The following is a 19,309-nucleotide window of genomic DNA, read 5'->3' as shown; positions in this document are numbered from 1 at the left end:
TGGGAGCAAAGATACAACCCAGTAATCCAGTCGTGGAAGACAAGATGGACAAAGGGGCTGAAAGAGATGTTATAGCAGAGTTAAGTGTTTTATTCCAAATTAATATTTTAATCAATTTTAAAAGTATTTTGATCAAGTGTAATCATATGTATTTATGCCTGTGGGTGTAAGCAGCCATAGCCACAGGAATAAATCAGGCATAAAGTGTGCATGTGGTGTGTACACATACACCCAAAGAGCATAACTCCACAGTCAACTACTGGAATTATAGATACAGGAGCCGGAATTGAACATAGCATTGAATTGCTATGGAAAGAAACTGTTTTTAAAGTGCCTGGAAAAACACACACACACAGCCCAACATAGTAAGGAATCATTCAAGATTCACTTATTTGTGAGTAAACACAAACGTGTAGCTCAGTTTCGCTTTCCATAGGGCTCAATACATTTATCAGCTTGGAGGGAGGGACTTCCTTCTCGCATGTTTCCTGGGCCTGCGTTCATCAGATCTGGACCGTTCTGGTGGTGTTCCATTCATCTTGGCCGGCCCTTTTCAATGGACCAAGGCACAGTTGCCTACTCACCACTAATGCGCACTATGTTTCAGTTTCACTTTCCATAGGGCTCCATGCATTCTCCTTGGTGGCTTCTGAGCATGCTCAGAAGATTCTACAGCCAGTGAAAGCAACAGAGCTCCGATCGAGTCAGGAGCTTAGAAACAGTCAAAGCACTTGGGACGATCCACAGATGCTCAGCAGTCACTTTAATAGGTGCATGGCAGTGTTAAGAACATAAGAACAGTCCTGCTGGATCAGGCCAAAGGCCTATCTAGTCCAGCCGTAGCCTTTCCTCATAAGGAAGGTGCCCCAACCCAGTAATCATCTTAGTCGCTCTCTTTTGTACCTTTTCCATTTCCACTATGTCTTTTTTGAGATGTGGTGACCAGAACTGGACACAAAACTCAAGGTGTGGCCTTACCATCGATTTGCACAACGGCATCATAATATTAGCCGTTTTGTTCTCAATACCTTTTCTAATGATCCCAAGCATAGAGGTTCAGTCCTCGAGATTTCATCACTGCCTTAGCTCAGCCACTGCACCTACTTAGGTGGTTCCACTGGTATAAGCAGTACTTTGTGAATCATGGAATTCTTTTAACCATTTATGCAGGGGATGGACAGAGTGGATAGAGAGATGCTCTTTACACTCTCACATAACACCAGAACCAGGGGACATCCACTAAAATTGAGTGTTGGGAGAGTTAGAACAGACAAAAGAAAATATTTCTTTACTCAGCGTGTGGTTAGTCTGTGGAACTCCTTGCCACAGGATGTGGTGATGGCATCTGGCCTGGACGCCTTTAAAAGGGGATTGGACAAGTTTCTGGAGGAAAATCCATTAAGATGCACCCCCTCTAGCTATGCCACTACTCCATCTGTCCCCCTGAGGAGAAAGCAAAATGGTGCACTGCATCCTAGATGGTTTTTGGCCATTTTATAGTCATGGTTTTAATTGATCCAGAATATTTTTCTCTTTCTGTTGCTGAGGGTTCAGAGTGTCCCTATGGCCATAAGGGTGATATCCAAATGTGCTAACTAAAGAAAGGGACAACACCCATGGATATTCCTGGTTCCCTGTGGGGGTCTTATTTCAAAAAGAATGGCACACCTCACTCCCATTTGTACTGCATCTTCCCATCGGGACCAGAGATTTTCTTTGGCTGCAATCCTAACCTCACTTTCCATTGAACACAATGGAACCTACTTCTGAGTAGACCTGGTTCGGATTGTGCCCTTTGTCACTAACTGCAAGGCAAACCTGTGTTTTGCCTTTGCTGCTTTCACTGCAAGTCCTTGGAGAGGTCTGGGCTTGTCAGCAGGACTGGCATGGGATCCGGCTCAGCTTCTCCTGCAAATCCACTTTCTCAATTTGGACATTTGGAAGAGAATATAGACGTGACAGAGAAAAGACTGCCTCCAGGCACAGCAGATGAATTAATTGGCGCGTTTCTGAATGCTCTGTCTGAAGGAGGGTGGAAAAGGTGCATCTGCTGCGCCAGAGAAGATCTTGTTCAAAGAAGCAATAATTAAATCACTTAATTGAAAGTCACACGTCATGACTGTGAACCCAAAAAAGTCAACAAGTAAATGAAGACTTGCAGACGTGGCTTTTGGGAGGCTTCCCTGCCTGAGCTGCCATCTCTCTCCAGTGCTGTTTTGCCTTTCCATTTCATACCTGCCTTTCTCTGATTTTCAGGTGTTCTGACAGACCCATCTTATATTCCCAGATCCGTAACCAGGGTTAGCACCAGGACCAGCAGCCAGGGGCCCGTTGCCAACCCATGGCCCCTGTGCACATTGTTTCTGCCATAATGGCAGCACCCCCCTCCCGCTGGCCCCAGAGAGTCACTGCAGTGTCAAAACCGGAAGTGGGTTCTGATCATTTTTTTACACTTTCTGAGGCTTGGGGAACCCTGCAGAGGCATCTGCGGGACTTTCTGCACCCCCCAGAGGTTGGCACTGCTCATGATAGCTACAAAAATGACCCTTCTGTCCCTGGCAGTGGTTCAGTCCTCGGAATTTCGTCACTGCCTGAGCTCAGCCACTGCACCTACTTAGGTGGTTCCACTGGTATAAGCAACACTTTGTGAATCATGGAAGTCTTTTAACCATTGGACTCTTTCAGCCATTCCTGCCTTTCAGACATCACTCTGCACAGTTATCTGAACAGACGCATTGAACATCAGGGACAGCCTGGTAGGAGGTCAAGGCCCCCCTAAATGATCTTCGTTGGCAACCTTCAGTCTCGAAAGACTATGGTATTGCGCTCTGAAAGGTGGTTCTGGAACAGCGTCTAGTGTGGCTGAAAAGGCCAATTCGGGAGTGACAATCTCTTCCACACCGGGAGCAAGTGCAGTCTGTCCCTGGTCTGTCTCCCTGGCTATGGGCCTTCCTTCTTTGCCTGTTTGCCTCAGACTGTTGGCCAAGTGTCTCTTCAAACTGGGAAAGGCCATGCTGCACAGCCTGCCTCCAAGCGGGCCACTCAGAGGCCAGGGTTTCCCACTTGTTGAGGTCCACTCCTAAGGCCTTCAGATCCCTCTTGCAGATGCCCTTGTATCGCAGCTGTGGTCTACCTGTAGGGCGCTTTCCTTGCACAAGTTCTCCATAGAGGAGATCCTTTGGGATCCAGCCATCGTCCATTCTCACGACATGACCGAGCCAACGCAGGCGTCTCTGTTTCAGCAGTGCATACATGCTAGGGATTCCAGCACGTTCCAGGACTGTGTTGTTTGGAACTTTGTCCTGCCAGGTGATGCCAAGAATGCGTCGGAGGCAGCGCATGTGGAAAGCGTTCAGTTTCCTCTCCTGTTGTGTGCAAAGAGTCCATGACTCGCTGCAGTACAGAAGTGTACTCAGGACGCAAGCTTCGTAGACCTGGATCTTGGTATGTTCCATCAGCTTCTTGTTGGACCAGACTCTCTTTGTGAGTCTGGAAAACGTGGTAGCTGCTTTACCGATGTTTTTGTTTAGCTCGGTATCGAGAGAAAGAGTGTTGGAGATCATTGAGCCAAGGTACACAAAGTCATGGACAACCTCCAGTTCATGCGCAGAGATTGTAATGCAGGGAGGTGAGTCCACATACTGAACCATGACCTGTGTTTTCTTCAGGCTGATTGTCAGTCCAAAATCTTGGCAGGCCTTGCTAAAATGATCCATGAGCTGCTGGAGATCTTTGGCAGAGTGGGTAGTGACAGCTGCATCGTCGGCAAAGCGGAAGTCACGCAGACATTTCAGCTGGACTTTGGACTTTGCTCTCAGTCTGGAGAGGTTGAAGAGCTTTCCGTCAGATCTGGTCCGGAGATAGATGCCTTCTGTTGCAGTTCCAAAGGCCTGCTTCAGCAGGACAGCGAAGAAAATCCCAAACAAGGTTGGTGCAAGAACACAGCCCTGCTTCACGCCACTTCGGATGTCAAAGGGGTCTGATATGGAGCCATCAAAGACAACAGTGCCCTTCATGTCCTTGTGGAAGGATTGGATGATGCTGAGGAGCCTGGATGGACATCCGATCTTGGGGAGAATCTTGAAGAGGCCGTCCCTGCTGACCAGGTCGAAAGCCTTCGTAAGATCTATGAAGGCTATAAAGAGTGGCTGTCGTTGTTCCCTGCATTTCTCCTGCAGTTGTCTAAGGGAGAATACCATATCAGTGGTGGACCTGTTGGCTCGGAATCCACACTGTGATTCTGGATAAACGCTCTCTGCAAGTACCTGGAGCCTCTTTAGTGCAACTCGGGCAAACAACTTTCCTACAACGCTAAGGAGAGAGATGCCACGGTAGTTGTTGCAGTCACCCCTGTCACCTTTGTTCTTGTACAGCGTGATGATGTTTGCATCCCTCATGTCTTGAGGTACTCCACCTTCTCTCTGGCAGAGACAGAGGATTTCATGCAGCTCAGTGACGATAATCTCTTTGCAGCACTTTAGGACTTCAGCAGGGATGCTGTCTTATCCTGGTGCCTTGCCAAAGGCAAGGGAGTCCAGGGCCACGTGAAGTTCTTCTAGGGTTGGTTCACTGTCAAGCTCCTCCAGCACAGGCAGGCACTCAATGTTGTGCAACGCTTCTTCGGTGACTACATTTTCTCTGGAATATAGTTCAGAGTAGTGCTGCACCCAGTGTTCCATCTGCTGCGTCCGATCCTGGATGACCTCGCCTGCTGCAGACTTCAGAGGGGCAATTTTCTTCTGCGTTGGACCTAAGGCCTGCTTGATACCATCATACATCCCCTTGATGTTGCCCGTGTCAGCTGCTATCTGTATCTGGTAGCAGAGCTGGAGCCAGTAGTCATTAGCACATCTCCTGGCAATCTGCTGGACTTTGCTGTGAGCAGCTCGGAGGACCTGCAGGTTGCGCTCACTGGGACAGGCCTTGTATGCTGCTTGAGCTCTCCTCTTTTCCTCAATGACTGGTGTCAACTCCTCAGAGTGGGCTTCAAACCAGTCTGCTGTCTTGTTGGTCTTCTTGCCAAATATGGACAAGGCGTTGTTGTAAACGGCATTCTTGAAATGTTCCCATCTGTTGGATGCGTCTGCATTGACCGGGCCTGGAAGAGATTCCTCAAGCGCTCGTGCAAATTCCTCCACTTTTCTCTGATCCCGTGTCTTGCTGGTATCAATGCGAGGTCTTCCTTCCTTTTTCGTGTGGTACAGTCACTTTGTTTGCAGTTTCACTCTGCTGCACACCAGGGAGTGGTCGGTGTCGCAGGCAGCACCCTGATAACTGCGTGTGATCTTGATGCTGGGAAGGCTGGAGCGTCTGGTGAGAATCAGGTTGAGCTGGTGCCAGTGCTTTGATCTTGGGTATCTCCAAGAGACTCTATGTTGGGGCTTCGTGTTGAAGAACGTGTTGCTGACACAGAGACCGTGATGACAGCAAAACTCTAGCAGGCGTTGGCCATTTTCGTTCATCTTCCCAGTGCCGAACTGACCTAAGCAAGTGGGCCACGAACTGTTATCAGCACCAACTCTAGCATTGAAATCGTCGAGGATGAACAATGGCTCTTTTAGGGGGATCTTCTTGATAGTGGTGGCCAGGTCATCATAGAATTTGTCTTTGGCTTCTGCTGGAGACGACAGAGTCGGTGCATAAGCACTGATGAGAGTGACAGGTCCTACTGATGACTGGAGCTGCAGGGACAAAATTCTGTCACTTCCCACAGTAGGTGGGATGATGGATTTCAGCAGGGTATTTCTGACCACAAAGCCAACACCATGTTCCCTGGTTTAATTTGGTGGTTTTCCCTGCCAGAAAAATGAGAAATTTTCTCATGAGAAGTTGTGACATGCCAGTGTGCCTTGGTACAGTGGTTGAAAATGGCTGCCTCAGACTGACCTTAGAAAGGCACTTCTGGTTTTCAGCAAAAAACGGAAGTGCCTTTTTAAGGCTTTCAGGAAGCCTTCTGATGATCGCAAAGTTTGCGATCTTTGCCTTCCCAAGCCTCAGAAGACTGCTTTTTCACCTCAGGTCCACCATTGCAGGTGCAAGTTGCCCCCCCCCTCAAGATGTGGTACCCTGGGCAGTTGACCTCCTGGCCCATCCTTAACTATTGCACTGGACACTTTCTTGTGTCCTTCCATGATGGCCGGCAGAGGTGGGCTTCTTGCTCCCCTTGACTTTACTTGGAGTGCTCCATGGCAGCAGATCCCTGCGTTTACCCACTAGGTCTGTTGCAGGTATTCCGGTTAATGGTGTCACTACTGGAAAAGCAAGAAGGGGCCAAACATGTAGAGTGGATTTCTGTAGAAATAGTCCATTATGGGTTACAACCCATGATGTGCATGTGCAACCTCCTGATTTTAGAAATGGGCTACGTCAGAATTCCAATGCAAGGGAGGGCACCAGGATGAGGTCTCTTGTTATCTGGTGTGCTCCCTGGGGCATTTGGTGGGCTGCTGTGAGATACAGGAAACTGGACTAGATGCGCAGCTACAATGCAGCCCTAAGGTAACAAATGTTTCCAGACTTGAGGAGGCCTCTTTGACTGCCTCCCTACCAAAGGATGCAGTGTGTGCCCCATGGGCTCAGCTTCACTGGCACTGGAAAATCGGATAGGATTTGGCCCTAAGAGGGATCTCCTTAAAGATTATAATATGTCCTTGAGGACGTATTATTCAGGACAACATCCTTCAATCTGCAGACTTGTTTTTGCATGTTGCTGTAACACCTTATCTCCCAGTTTCTTCCTAGTAAAATGGATCAGAATAACTGTAGCAGCTTTATGTAGTGTGGCAAATCTTGTATTAACTCTAAACCTGATCAACTTCTGAATCAACGTTTTGTTCATCTGTTCGGAAATACTGAGCTAGAACCTCTACCATTCGCTGTCTCAAATCTTCTCCAGCTCCTCCAAAATTCTCTGGTACAGCTCTGAATCTCATTATCTTTTCTTTATTTGCTTCCTTCATTAGAGATATCATATCCAATGTTTTCTCTTGTTCCAAACTCAGGACTTCTACAATCAATGACTCTTGTTTGATATGTTTGACGGATTCTTCCAGCCAAACCATATCCTCTCTCAATTCCAATTTCAGGTCTTTAAGCTCTTGTTCAACTGAGTCTATTCTTAATTCAATTTTAACCTGAAACTGTTGAAACATGATCCAAAAGTTCTCTCTTTGGAGTCTGTATTGGTGATCTTGGCTGTTTTGGTTGTTCTTTTGCTTGCTCCATAGTATTGGCTCTTCTGCGTGTTGTCATATTGATATATTCCCAGTTAGGAGAGCTTATACTGAAATATGAGTGGAGTTCTGTGTATCTCTCTCAAAGAGGAGAAAAAATAATTCCAAATGTAGCTCCACTTTTCACCAGCAGATGTCACTTTAAATTGAATTCTTTTTTTATAATACTTTTAAATTTTATTAAAAACAAACACAAAACAGATACACACATACACAAAAACAATTTTAAAAGACACATTACAAGTTGTATGGCAAATGTGGAGATCTCAAACAACATTTCTTATTCTACTACAAAATCATACAAAAAATCCAATGCCTTTAACCACCACTCTTCCAATATGGGTATCTCTGGAACTTTCCAGTATTTGGCATACAATATTCTTGCAGCGATTGCCTGTTAAATGTTTTTGTATTTTCCAGATTTCAGCCATGGTGTGTCTACTGATTCCAGCACCTTTGACGTAACTGGACCTGCCCCAAACTCCATCAAAGGACTCCGGTTCTCCCGTGCAGTACCTGAGCGAAAACTGATGCAGTTGGTGAGGAGCCCCAGCCAAGCCCAGAAGCAACAGCCCTCTGCACACCTGGGCCTGCGTCTCTGAGAATTTCCAGGAAGGCAGGTAAGGGTGACAGGTTTTCTTCTCAGGATCACTGATGGCAGTTGCCCCTCCTTCATGTGGGGACGGTCCCATCTCCTCCCTTCCAGAGCCCCTTTCCACACATTCCTTCCACTGATTTGACCTGCACTGAATAAGCCTTGTCTTCCTTTCTGCCTGCCATTCTTTTCTCCTCTCCACAAGCCAAAAGAACACCTTCCAGTGTCTTCCTCTACACATCCCGCCATGAGAAGATCACCCATCTTAATGCAACAGCCGACCCTCACCTGCAGCCAAGACCCAGGCCCAAGAACTGCAGACTGTCCTCATCCAGCATTACGTCCCCTTCACTCTTCACCAGCATTTTCTCTGGAATCATCACATAGTTTCCCGCAAGTCTGTGTGGCCCAAGATTGAATAAAGGAGACCCCCTGCAGATATCCCTGAGTGTGATCTCTTTGAGGAGCCCCAGTGACTTGCATGGGATGGGTGGATGGGAACTGGGGGGAAGGGTCTACTATATGTTAACAAATGACCTCAGGGCATGGTTGCCATCAGGGGGCAATGTATTCACACGTATCCCATTTTCTTCATCTCACTTTTCTGTCAGAGAGCTCAGAGCTGCACTTGTGGGGTCACTCCATTGTATGATCCTCACATCATTCCCAAGAGGGTAAAGGGGGAGGAGAAGAGGGAGGGGGGAGAGGGAGAGAGTGTTCAGGGCCACTCAGTGAGCTTCATGGCTGTGTTGTGCCTCTACCCCAAATCACAAACCCCTGGGCCATCATTCTGAGGCTCCTGATTCATCCTGGCTTCTCTCTGCACATGCTCAGAAGGGCACTCTTTTCATTGCATGGTGTGGAATTCAGAAGCAGAGAGACAGCCAGGACCTTAATAAATCTTCGTGTATCTACAGCTTGTCCCGCATTATCCATGGGGATTCCATTCCAGGGTATAAGGAAACCCACGGATAATGAAATCTGTGGATCTCGGGGACCTTTAATCTTCCAGGGGGGGTACAAAAGGTGCTTCAGGGAAACCTGAGGCTCTGCTTGGTGAGGGTGGCCTTGTGTGGTGCTTCTGCAAAGCACCTGCAGAGCTACAGATTCAGAAACAGGTTGAATGAGAGGAACATGTACAGACCTCATTTCAGGAGGCTGCACTTCCAACAGTCAAGCAGGAGGGAGGCTCTGTTGAGAGGAGGAGCTGTGGTTCGAAAAGGAGGGAATGGAACGATAGACAGCAGCATTGCCTCTACATTGTGCTGCCACATGGCTGCACGGCTCCAATCGGATCGCTGCACAGTTTCCGCCAGGATGCTCTGGATGACATCATCACCGAGTGCTCCGGAGTTTCCTCCACATCAAGGGGTAAATTCCTCTGTATTTCCTTGCCTGATGAATGATTGGTGGCTACCCTGAATCTTTTAATTTTTTTTTTCTTGTTGGATTGTTTATGCCAATAAAGGTGGAATGAATGAATGAATGAATGAATGAATATATTAAAAATATGAATGGGGACCCACCTGAAATTGGATCGCTACCCACCTAGTGGGTTCTGACCCACACTTTGAGAAACACTGCCTTAGGAACTAGAAAAGTGTGAGTTGAAGGGACTCATGGCCCCAGACTGCAACTGAGTCAAGGACTGCCGCTGGTGGTGCTGTTAAATGAGAATGAATTTGGCTGGACTTGAAAGTGCTGCAGTTTGCTTGGTGTCCACCAGGGAGAGGCAGAGGATGAGGAAAGACTCACATGTGCATGTTTGGTCTGCATTGGAAGCTGGACTAGATGGGCCTATGGCCTGATCCAGTGGGGCTGTTCTTATGTTCTTATGTCTGCACGTGCATCTGCCAACCTTAGAGAGGGGAAAGCAGAACACAGGAGGACTCTGGGAAATCTTCCTGCAGCCTCCATGGACCCAATCCACCCAATGGGGAATGCAAGAGAAATGTTCTGTCCCTAAACTTGTGTGGAGATTCCAGTACAGTCTTCCTGTACAACTCCTCAGGAGCACTGACATCAGTTGTCACCCTTTCATGAGAAGTTGGGGACTCACCACGTTGGCTCCCAAATTACAGAGAAAAAGTGTGATAGTTTTTCTTATATCTACAGCTAGTTGAACATCCCTCCATATGAGCTGAACCCGGGGAATGAAATATCTTGCGTGATAGTCTATGAAGGCATCCCCATGAAGTTCACCCAGAAAATCATGGAGAAATCCCAGGATCAGTAATGAAGACCATCCTCAACCAGCACTGCCCCAGAGCTGTCTCTAGCATTATCACATGCCTATCACATGAATCCCACCTTCTTCATTCCACTTTTTTATCAATGACATCACAGTTGCATATGTGGGGTTGTCCCATTATATCATCACATCAACCCAGAGAAGGAAGGAAGGGACACTACACCCACTGAGCTTCATTGCTATGCTGTCGTTTGAACTCAGCTCATACACACAGGAGTTAAGCCCAACATTCTGTCCCCCATTTCACACTGGCTTCTCTGCACATGCTAAGAGGAGCTCTCTTCTCACTGTACAGAGCATAATTCAGAACAAAAGAGACATGCGTGACATTAATAAATCTTTGCATTTCTGTAGCCAGTTTTCAAAGTGCAAAGCCTATTATCATGCTCTACTCCTTACAACAACTCAACCTGGTGAGTATTAACATCTGCTCTGGTGGCCCCTGAGCCCTCAGTACCATTCCAAGGGAGGAGGTTAATATCACACAGGACATCCCTTCCCTTGGGGTAGCTGGTGGGAGGACAGATGAGCACCTGGAAGCCAGGAACGTGATGCTATGAGGGACTTGGGGGTTCAGTTCAAGACACATCTGCTGCTTCCCCTTCTTGAGGGTTGGGAGGTTTCTTGAGAGTCCCTGGACAAGTTCAGCCTGGAGCTGTAGGCCCAGTCCCATGGAGCTTGGGCTTCTGTCCAAAGGAAATTGCATCAGGGTTGGTGCTCCAGGATCAATGGGCTGTAGGGAAGGGAGCAGCAGAATGGAGCTCTGCTGTCAGTGGGGCTGCTGGGAATTTTTCCTGAATTGTTTTCCTTTATCTTTCCTTGGTGCTATGCAAGCAGGGGCAGCAGATGCCTTCATGCCAGGCAGCGCCAGTCATGCCCTGCTTGCCAACACTAACGGAAGCCAGTTTGGGATTTGGGGTGGTTTTGCAGCAAGGCGAGGGGTGGAGGGGCCCCAATGTGGGGCTGCTTTCATTAAGGCTGCCACCATTTGATGCTGAGGGGTGTGTCTCTGTCCTTTTTAACCTTCAGCTCCTGCAATATTATGACGTCCACAGGAGGGCAGTAGAGAATTGGCAGAGAATCTAACACAACTCCTTAGGACAGTGGTTCTCACACATTTAGCACCGGGACCCACTTTTTAGAAGGAGAATCTGTCAGGGCCCACCGGAAGTGATGTCATGACCGGAAGTGACGTCATCCAGCAGGAAATTTTTTACAGTCCTAGGCTGCAGTCCTACCCACACTTACCCAGGAGTAAGTCCTATTGACTATCATTGTTAAAAGAATATACCTAGTAGCTTGTTAAAAGTACAGACCTGTAACGTTTCCCCAAATGCAGTCTCATACCATGGCAGCATCGTCTAACAGATTAAAAATATGAATGGGCACCCACCTGAAATTGGCTCATGACCCATCTAGTGGGTCCTGACCCACACTTTGAGAAACACTGCCTTAGGAAGTAGAAAAGTGTGAGTAGAAGGGACTCATGGCCCCAGACTGCAACTGAGTCAAGGACTGCAGCTGGTGGCGCTGTTAAATGAGAATTAATTTGGTTCCACTTGAAAGTGCTGCAGTTCGCATGGTGTCCACCAGGGAGCGGCAGAGGATGAGGAAAGACTCTCACGTGTGCAGGTTTGGTCTGTATCCTTCAGGGAAATGAATGAGAACAGCCTGAACTGCTGGTGTGTGGTAGCTGGTGGTAGCTGGTGTGTGACCCCTGCTAACTGGTTAAGAGGCACTTTTTCAAGTGGGTGCTCCTCTTTTATTTAGCAGGGGGAGAGTAACTGGCCCACCTCACCCCAGCAGTGTCTTTTCTAGTGGCTGTCTGCTGGTGTTGCATCTTTTTAGATTGTGAGCCCTTTTGGGACAGGGAGCCATTAGATATTAGATATTTGATTTTCTTTGTAAACCGCTTTGTGAACTTTTTGTTGAAAAGCGGTATATAAATACTGTTGTTGTTGTTGTTGTTGTTGTTGTTGTTGTTTCAGTGCTCCAGCTCTGTTGTGCTCTAATTTGTCTGTCCCTGATTTGTGTTCCTTTGGTAACGATGTTCCAGGCTTTAAAGCTTGCAAACTTCCCTGAGCTTTCCCTGGAAACAAGCAAGCAACACACTCCCCTGCAGGGACCCTTTCCCTCCAGAGACTGGGGGTTGCTTCGGGGAGGGGCTGAGCACCCAGGGACAGAGCCAGGCAGTGCCCTGCAAGCCTCCTCAGAAGTCAGCCCCAGTCCCAGCAGCTGAGTGTGTAGCAGAGGGCGGCAGCCTCTGTTTCTGAGGTTTCCATGCTAGACACACTGACGTACCTGGGAGTAAGGCTCCGTGAACTCTGTGGGACTTACTTCGGAGTAGATGCACTCAGGATGCTGCAGAGTTACTTTTCCAGGCCTGCTCCCCACATCTGAAGTTAAATCCCTGAAGAAGCTTAATGGTAGTTGTCTTTCACATAAACATTAAGCAAACCCCAATGTCATTGGCTTCAGCACGACTCTGGGTCTGACAAAAGTCATTTAATACCATCCTAAGCTACTAGTTTGGCATGCCCAATAATGTCATTACTCAATAGCTGCTAGAACAGTCAGCTCCCATTATGATATCCCAGTATCTTTGTTGATAGTTTCTTCCAGTTTCTTCTTCTGGACCTCTTACCGGGGGTCAGATGACTCAAGTCCTAGTCGCAAAAATCAGCATTTTTCGCTGACTGATGTACACTCGAGTCACATGTGTGGAAGACTTGGCAAAACACTTGAGTCAAGGGCCCTTTGACTTGGCACTCGTTCCCATGGATGCAGACTCAAGTCTGTCTGTGTCTGGGTGTGCTTGCTTACTTTTAACAAGGCGTGAAAGACCTTCTGGAGCCATCATTCAGACCAGGCAAGCAGCAGGGAAGTTCCAGCTAGGAAGCAGGGAGGGGTTCATGTTTTTCTTTTGCATGGAGCTGGAGGAGGGAGGCAGGAGCAGGCTGTCTTGCCCATCTATGAAGGAACTGATGGTCCTTGGACAAAGGATGGGCTGTCTGATTTGTTTCTTTGGCTGAGAGAGGAGAGGAGGAGAAGCTCAAGGGGGTTCTTGCCTTACAATTGACTGGAAAAGCCCAGGGAAAAAGGAGGTGCGGAAGCGGATGGGGGGGAGGTTTGCAGAGAGAATGCTTTCCAGTTGCACGGCTGCTGTGAACTTCGTTGTTACTTGGGAGGAAGAAGCCTCACTGAACAACTGGCGCAAATGGGACTACTTCTGAGTACAGCTGCAAAGGATTAGGTCATGTTGGTAAGCCTCGCAGCTGCTGTACATGACCCTCCTCCCTCTTGCTGCTTCTGTCTCCACTCTCTCGCAGTCCATCCCACCCCCTCCTGCCCTGATGACAGATGGGATGGGGCAGTAGGTGAGCCCAGTGAGCCCAAATTGAATGCTGAGCCTCTGCCAGAGCAGGTCAGTGCCAGGGGCCTTTGCTTGCCCCGTCACATCTCATCGAGATTTAGAACCTGGGCAGTTCCAAGGTGGATCACCTGGGATTTGAGCAGGATTTTGTATTTTCAAAGTCTTGTCCATCCTTAGACTGTGAAATCCTTTTTGTGAAGTGGCTCCGGAACAGACAGCCAGTGGGAGCTTCAGAGTATTTCAGCAGCAACCCGGTGCAGGAGCCAAAGTCTCACAAGACATACTATGCCTACAGCATGCTGAACATCAGTGAGCAGGATTGGAATGCTGGAGACAAGTTTACTTGTGTGGTGGGACACAAGGTTTACTTGTGTGGTTGCCCCTCCAGATGACTCAGAAGACAGTAGACAAGAACACTGGCAAACCAACCACTATCAACATCTCCCTCATGCTCTCCAAAACTGCCAACACTTGCTACTGACCACATTTGCTGCTAAGCACTGTTGAAACTTCTCCTGTGAATCTTCCCTCTCCCTCCTTCCACCAATGTCCATTTCCTTTGCTGTGTCTCCTCTTGTTGCCTTATCAGTACTTCAGTATAATAATATACAGTATATCTCTTAAAAAAGAGAGACACGTCCTCAGTGTCAAAACGGCACTTGGCTGCATCTCTTAGAAAAAAACAATAGCTTTTTTTTCAATCCAATAGAAAAAGGATGTTTTTCAAAAACGAGACCAGAAAATCAGCTTGCGGTGAAAAAGGGGGAGGACCAGGTCAAAATTCATTTTCAGCCAGCACCCTTTTCAGTATCTGGTTCCTTCAAAGTCATGCGGAATCATCAGCTTTGCAACTGCTTTTGAAAGATTCCTGTACCTATTTAGCACCAAAGTTATCTGTATTACGATCTAGATGGGTCCTTGTTATATGTGAATTTTTAATACAGGGATTTGACTCAACACAAATGGCCACTGCACATGAGACGGAATGTGCAGATCCCTGGAGAAGGGGAAAATATATCCCTTAAAATCACTCTTTAAAAAACTGCCTTTCTTACTATTGTAGAGAGACAGTCATGCAAGTGATTACACATATAGCCTAATTATCCACAGATTTTTCACCTGGCTGGGCAAGGGAGGTGGTAGGCCGGAGTGTGGGGCACCACCATCACTTCCTTCGTTCCCCAGTTTGCTTCAGCCCATCTCATGGAAGGACCAGCTCTGCACTACTGGATTTGGAGCTGCCAATATCTGGGGGGGGGGGGAGCCAGTTTCAGTCCCTGCTACCTCCCCACCTCCATAATTTATGTCCTAGTAATAACATGCAGTTGAGTCTAAGAGGGAAAAAGGATCTGAACCTGAGGCCCGCAGGAGGACTGGAGAGCTGCACTCACCTGTGTCTTGCTGGCCAGGAGTAAGTGGCAAGCTGAGCCCAGGAGCGAGGAACCCCCCAAGCAGGAGGAAGATGGTGGACAGCATGGTGGGATCGCTCAGGGCTGTCAATGCACAGCAGCCAGGACAGGTTATGTGGTGTTCCAAGATGGGTTTGGAGTAGTGATTGGCCCACAAATGCCCACGTAGTTTCACCCAGACAGTCCTAGCAAGACAATGCAAAAAGTAGCCTAGGTGGTCTTTCTGGAGTGTGCAATGAACCCACATACTCAGGGTGAAGCCCAGCATGACACTGTCTCCTTAGCTGGACAGGCCTTCCCTGTGAAGAACACCCACAAACCAAAGATGATGCAATAGCATCCCGGGCGGTTCTTCCAGAGAGCTGGTTTGAGAACACATCATGAAGCCACATAGCCAGGGGCCAAACGCAGCAGTGACGCCATCATTGACACTTGCCTTCACTGCGAACGACACCCTCAAACCAAATGGCAAGCTGTTGAGTTACACCTGGTTGTTACTCCGTTTTATGTCACAGTGACGATCTGACATGAAATGCACTCTGCTCAGAGGTTACAGGGGGTGGCAGGTTGGACGGGGTCCTTGGGCGGCTCCTCCAGGATGCTAACCCTGGATACTGCCATGGAAAAGCAAAGAGAGGTCCACCTGAACACCCGAGGGACTCAGAGAAAGGCAAGTATGGACTGAAAGGTAAAGCAGCACTGGAAAAAGATGGCAGCTGCGGCAGGGAAGCCTCCCAAATGCCTCGTCTGCTGGACTGTTTATTTTTTGTCTTTTTTGGCTGTACAGCTGCACTCCCCTCGATCTGCCCTCCAAAGTGGACCAAGTCATGTTCACCTGCCCACAATAAATGCACACCTGCATCTCCCTTTCAGTCTCCAAAGTAAGTCTACCCTTACTCTGAGGTCTCTGGGGATGCTCTCCAGAACCACTTCCTTACACACACACACACACAAGAGCAGCTGTCAATGCACCACCTCCCTCCGCACCCACAGGGGGAGTAAATTAGAGTTGATGGTTAATGAACAACTGTTGGGAAGATGATCACTAAGAAATGGGGGCCCAACTTTAACCTCCGAAACGGAAGGCAGTAAGGGAATAGACACAAATATATAATCAATTACACTGGCTCCCAAAGGAGCAGCAAAAGGAAATCACCATCATTATCAAGTCCTGACAGATCATTCAGTCAGATAAGTCCAAACAGCAGGCAAAACTTAGCTCTCAAATACCAGTTGCGTTGATCATCCGATCTTTAGAAGCGGAAGGCGGCAAGCCTAGGATTGTAGCCCTAATGGGAAGCCACGTTGTGGATTGTTCTGGAGTGAGGAAATGCACTCTAAAGATGGTCTGAACGACTCTGCTCCTCAGCCTTGGTGAGCAGCCCACTCTTCCCAACCTCTGTGGCTTCCTCTCCTCCTAGGGAGAGGATCTGGCTAGGCAGGCAGAGCCAAGGGAGAGAGACCAGGCAGGCCTTCCCTTTGCCAGAGGTCTTAGAGCCCAGGCCTAGGCATGTCTCCTCAGAAGTCTGTCCCTCTATAGTCAGTGGGGCTTACTCCTGGGAAAGTGTGCATAGGATGGCAGCCTGAGAACCTAATCCTATGTATGTCTCCTCAGAGTCCGTCCCTCTATAGTCAGTGGGGCTTACTCCCGGGAAAGTGTGCATAGGATGGCAATCTCAGAGCCATTTGTGTTTGTGCAAGAGAGAGACAGAGAGAGGGAAAGAGAGAGAGAGAGAGATGTTCTGAGGATCTGTTGCATATGGTCAGTTCCTATTTAGACACCTTTGGCTTCAAAAGGTTCTGGTTTTCCCGCATGGTACTTGACCGGGAATTGATGCAGTGGGTGAGGACCCCCAGCGAAGGCCAGAATAAACATCCCACTGCACATATGAACCTGTTCTAGCATCTAATATTCGGGAAGGCAGGTACAGAGTGAATTTTTTTTTTTTTTTGCTAATAGAGTTAAGCATTTTGATTGCTCAAACCAACGAGACAGCCAAGAAGCTTTTGGCATTGTCTTGCCAGGCTCTCTGGGTGGCGCCAGGTAGGCAATTGCTGGCTGGTACCCACCCTAATCTCTCCAGCAACGCTATATAGTGCCTCGGTTGCTGGGCTCGACAACCCTGTGGAATCCACCATGCTCTCCACCACCTTCCTCCTACTTGTGGGGCTCTTTGCTCTGGGGCTAAGCCTGCCTCTTCCTTCTGACCAGCAAGATACAAGTGAGTGTCGCTTTCCAGCCCTCCTTTGGGCCTCACATTTAGATCCATTTTCCCTCTTAGGGCCATCTATGTATTATTACCATGAAATACTGTGGATGGGGCAGGTCCCAGGAGCTTAACCTGGCTTGCTTATCCACAGATTTGGGCAGCTCCACACCCAGTAGTACAAAGCCTTTCCATCCATGAGATGGGCTCGAGTTCTCCTCTTGAATGCCTGGTCTTCTTTTCTGGGTGGCAATTTTTACGTGCAGCTGCTGTTCTTGAATCATTAAACAGCCATGTTCACCTTCCTCTCCCCTCCTGCCCCCCAGTTCAGTGGTAACTTCATTTGAAGCTCATAAATGAACAATGTCAAGGGACAGCCATGGGCACCAAGCACCTGCTTGCTTCTTTCGGCTGGTCCACAGGTGTGGAGTTCTTGCTTTTAACTCCACTGTCACAAGCATCCTTTTCCCAAGGATGTGAGCTCCTGAAATAGCAGAGAACATGGGACATACAGAGCAAGGACAAATCGGGAGTGTTTCCTGCTTAATAGTGACAGAAAGATTTTGGGGTTCTTTTTCTTGATGCACTGCTAAAACACCCAAAGGTCTTTAGAGGGTTTGGAAGCTTTATTGATAGATGATAGATGAATTCCAAGCCAATTGCAAAGACCAAATAGATGTTGGAAGGGTAAAAGATAAGAAGGGATGTTCTATCACATATATGTGATATGTTATCTTATCTTTTACCCTTCCAACATCTATTTGGTCCATTTTCATACGTTTTTGCCAATCTACCTAGAGTCAAATATCATCTCAACATGATTTTATAAAAATTATCTTTAAGGTTTACATTCAAAGTAAATGTCAGTCTTTCAATCCACAAACTCTGTTCCTCTTCTATTTTAACAAGAACAGCATTGTCCATCAGAGTCTCCTCCTCCTGACATAAATCCTTTTACACATCTTCTGATCTTCCTTCTTGTCTTCCTAAGTCCTCCTGTTCTTCTTTCAATTTCTACATAAAATCTCTTGCCTTTTGAACTGTATCCAGCCAGTAGATTCTTTGTTGAAATCTGAAAATCAAACCCTCCAGCTTTCCCCATCTAAACATCATCTTCCTCTTTTTCAGCTCTTCTGTCAAAAATACATAATCCTTCCATAGGATACTACGGGCCTGATTCTATTCAATTTTCCAGCACCGGTGCAGCTGCAATGCAGCCCTAAAATAAGGGAACAAATGTTCCCATACCTTGAGGAGGCCTCTTTGACTGCCTCCCTACCAAAGGATGCAGTGTGTGCCCCATTGGCTCAGCTGCACAGGCACTGGAAAATCGGATAGGATTTGGCCCTAAGAGGGATCTCCTTAAAGATTATAATATGTCCATGAGGACGTATTATTGAGGACAACATCCTTCAATCTGCAGACTTGTTTTTGCATGTTGCTGTAACACCTTATCTCCCAGTTTCTTCCTAGTAAAATGGATCAGAATATCTCTAGCAGCTTTATGTAGTGTGGCAAATCTTGTATTAACTCTAAACCTGGTCAACTTCTGAATCAATGATTTGTTCATCTGTTCGCAAATACTGAGCTAGAACCTCTACCATTTGCTGTCTCCAATCTTCTCCAGCTCCTCCAAAATTCTCTGGTACAGCTCTGAATCTCAATATCTTTTCTTTATTTGCTTGCTCCATTAGAGATATCATATCCAATGTTTTCTCTTGTTCCAAACTCAGGACTTCTACAATCAATGACTCTTATTTGATATATTTGACGTTCTTCCAGCCGAACCATATCCTTTCTCAATTCCAATTTCAGGTCTTTAAGCTCTTGTTCAACTGAGTCTATTCTTAATTCAATTTTAAACTGAAACTGCTGAATCATGATCCAAAAGTTCCACACTTAAGTTCTCTCTTTGGAGTCTGAATTGGTGATCTTGGCTGTTTTGGTTGTTCTTTTGCTTGCTCCATAGTATTGGCTCTTCTGCATGTTGTCATATTGATATCCTCCCAGTTAGGAGAGCTTATACTGAAATATGGGTGGAGTTCTGTGTCTCTCTCTCAAACAGGAGAAAAAAAATTCCAAATGTAGCTCCACTTTTTACCAGCAGATGTCACTTTCTATTGAATTCTTTTTTTATAATACTTTTAAATTTTATTAAAAACAAACACAAAACAGATACACACACATAAACAAATTTTTTTTAAAAAAAAGCACATTACAAGTTGTATGGCAAATGTGGAGA

Source organism: Tiliqua scincoides, chromosome 5 (genome assembly GCF_035046505.1).
Source record: "Tiliqua scincoides isolate rTilSci1 chromosome 5, rTilSci1.hap2, whole genome shotgun sequence".
Classification (NCBI taxonomy): Eukaryota; Metazoa; Chordata; class Lepidosauria; order Squamata; family Scincidae; genus Tiliqua; species Tiliqua scincoides.
Note: the sequence above shows the minus strand (reverse complement) of the source record.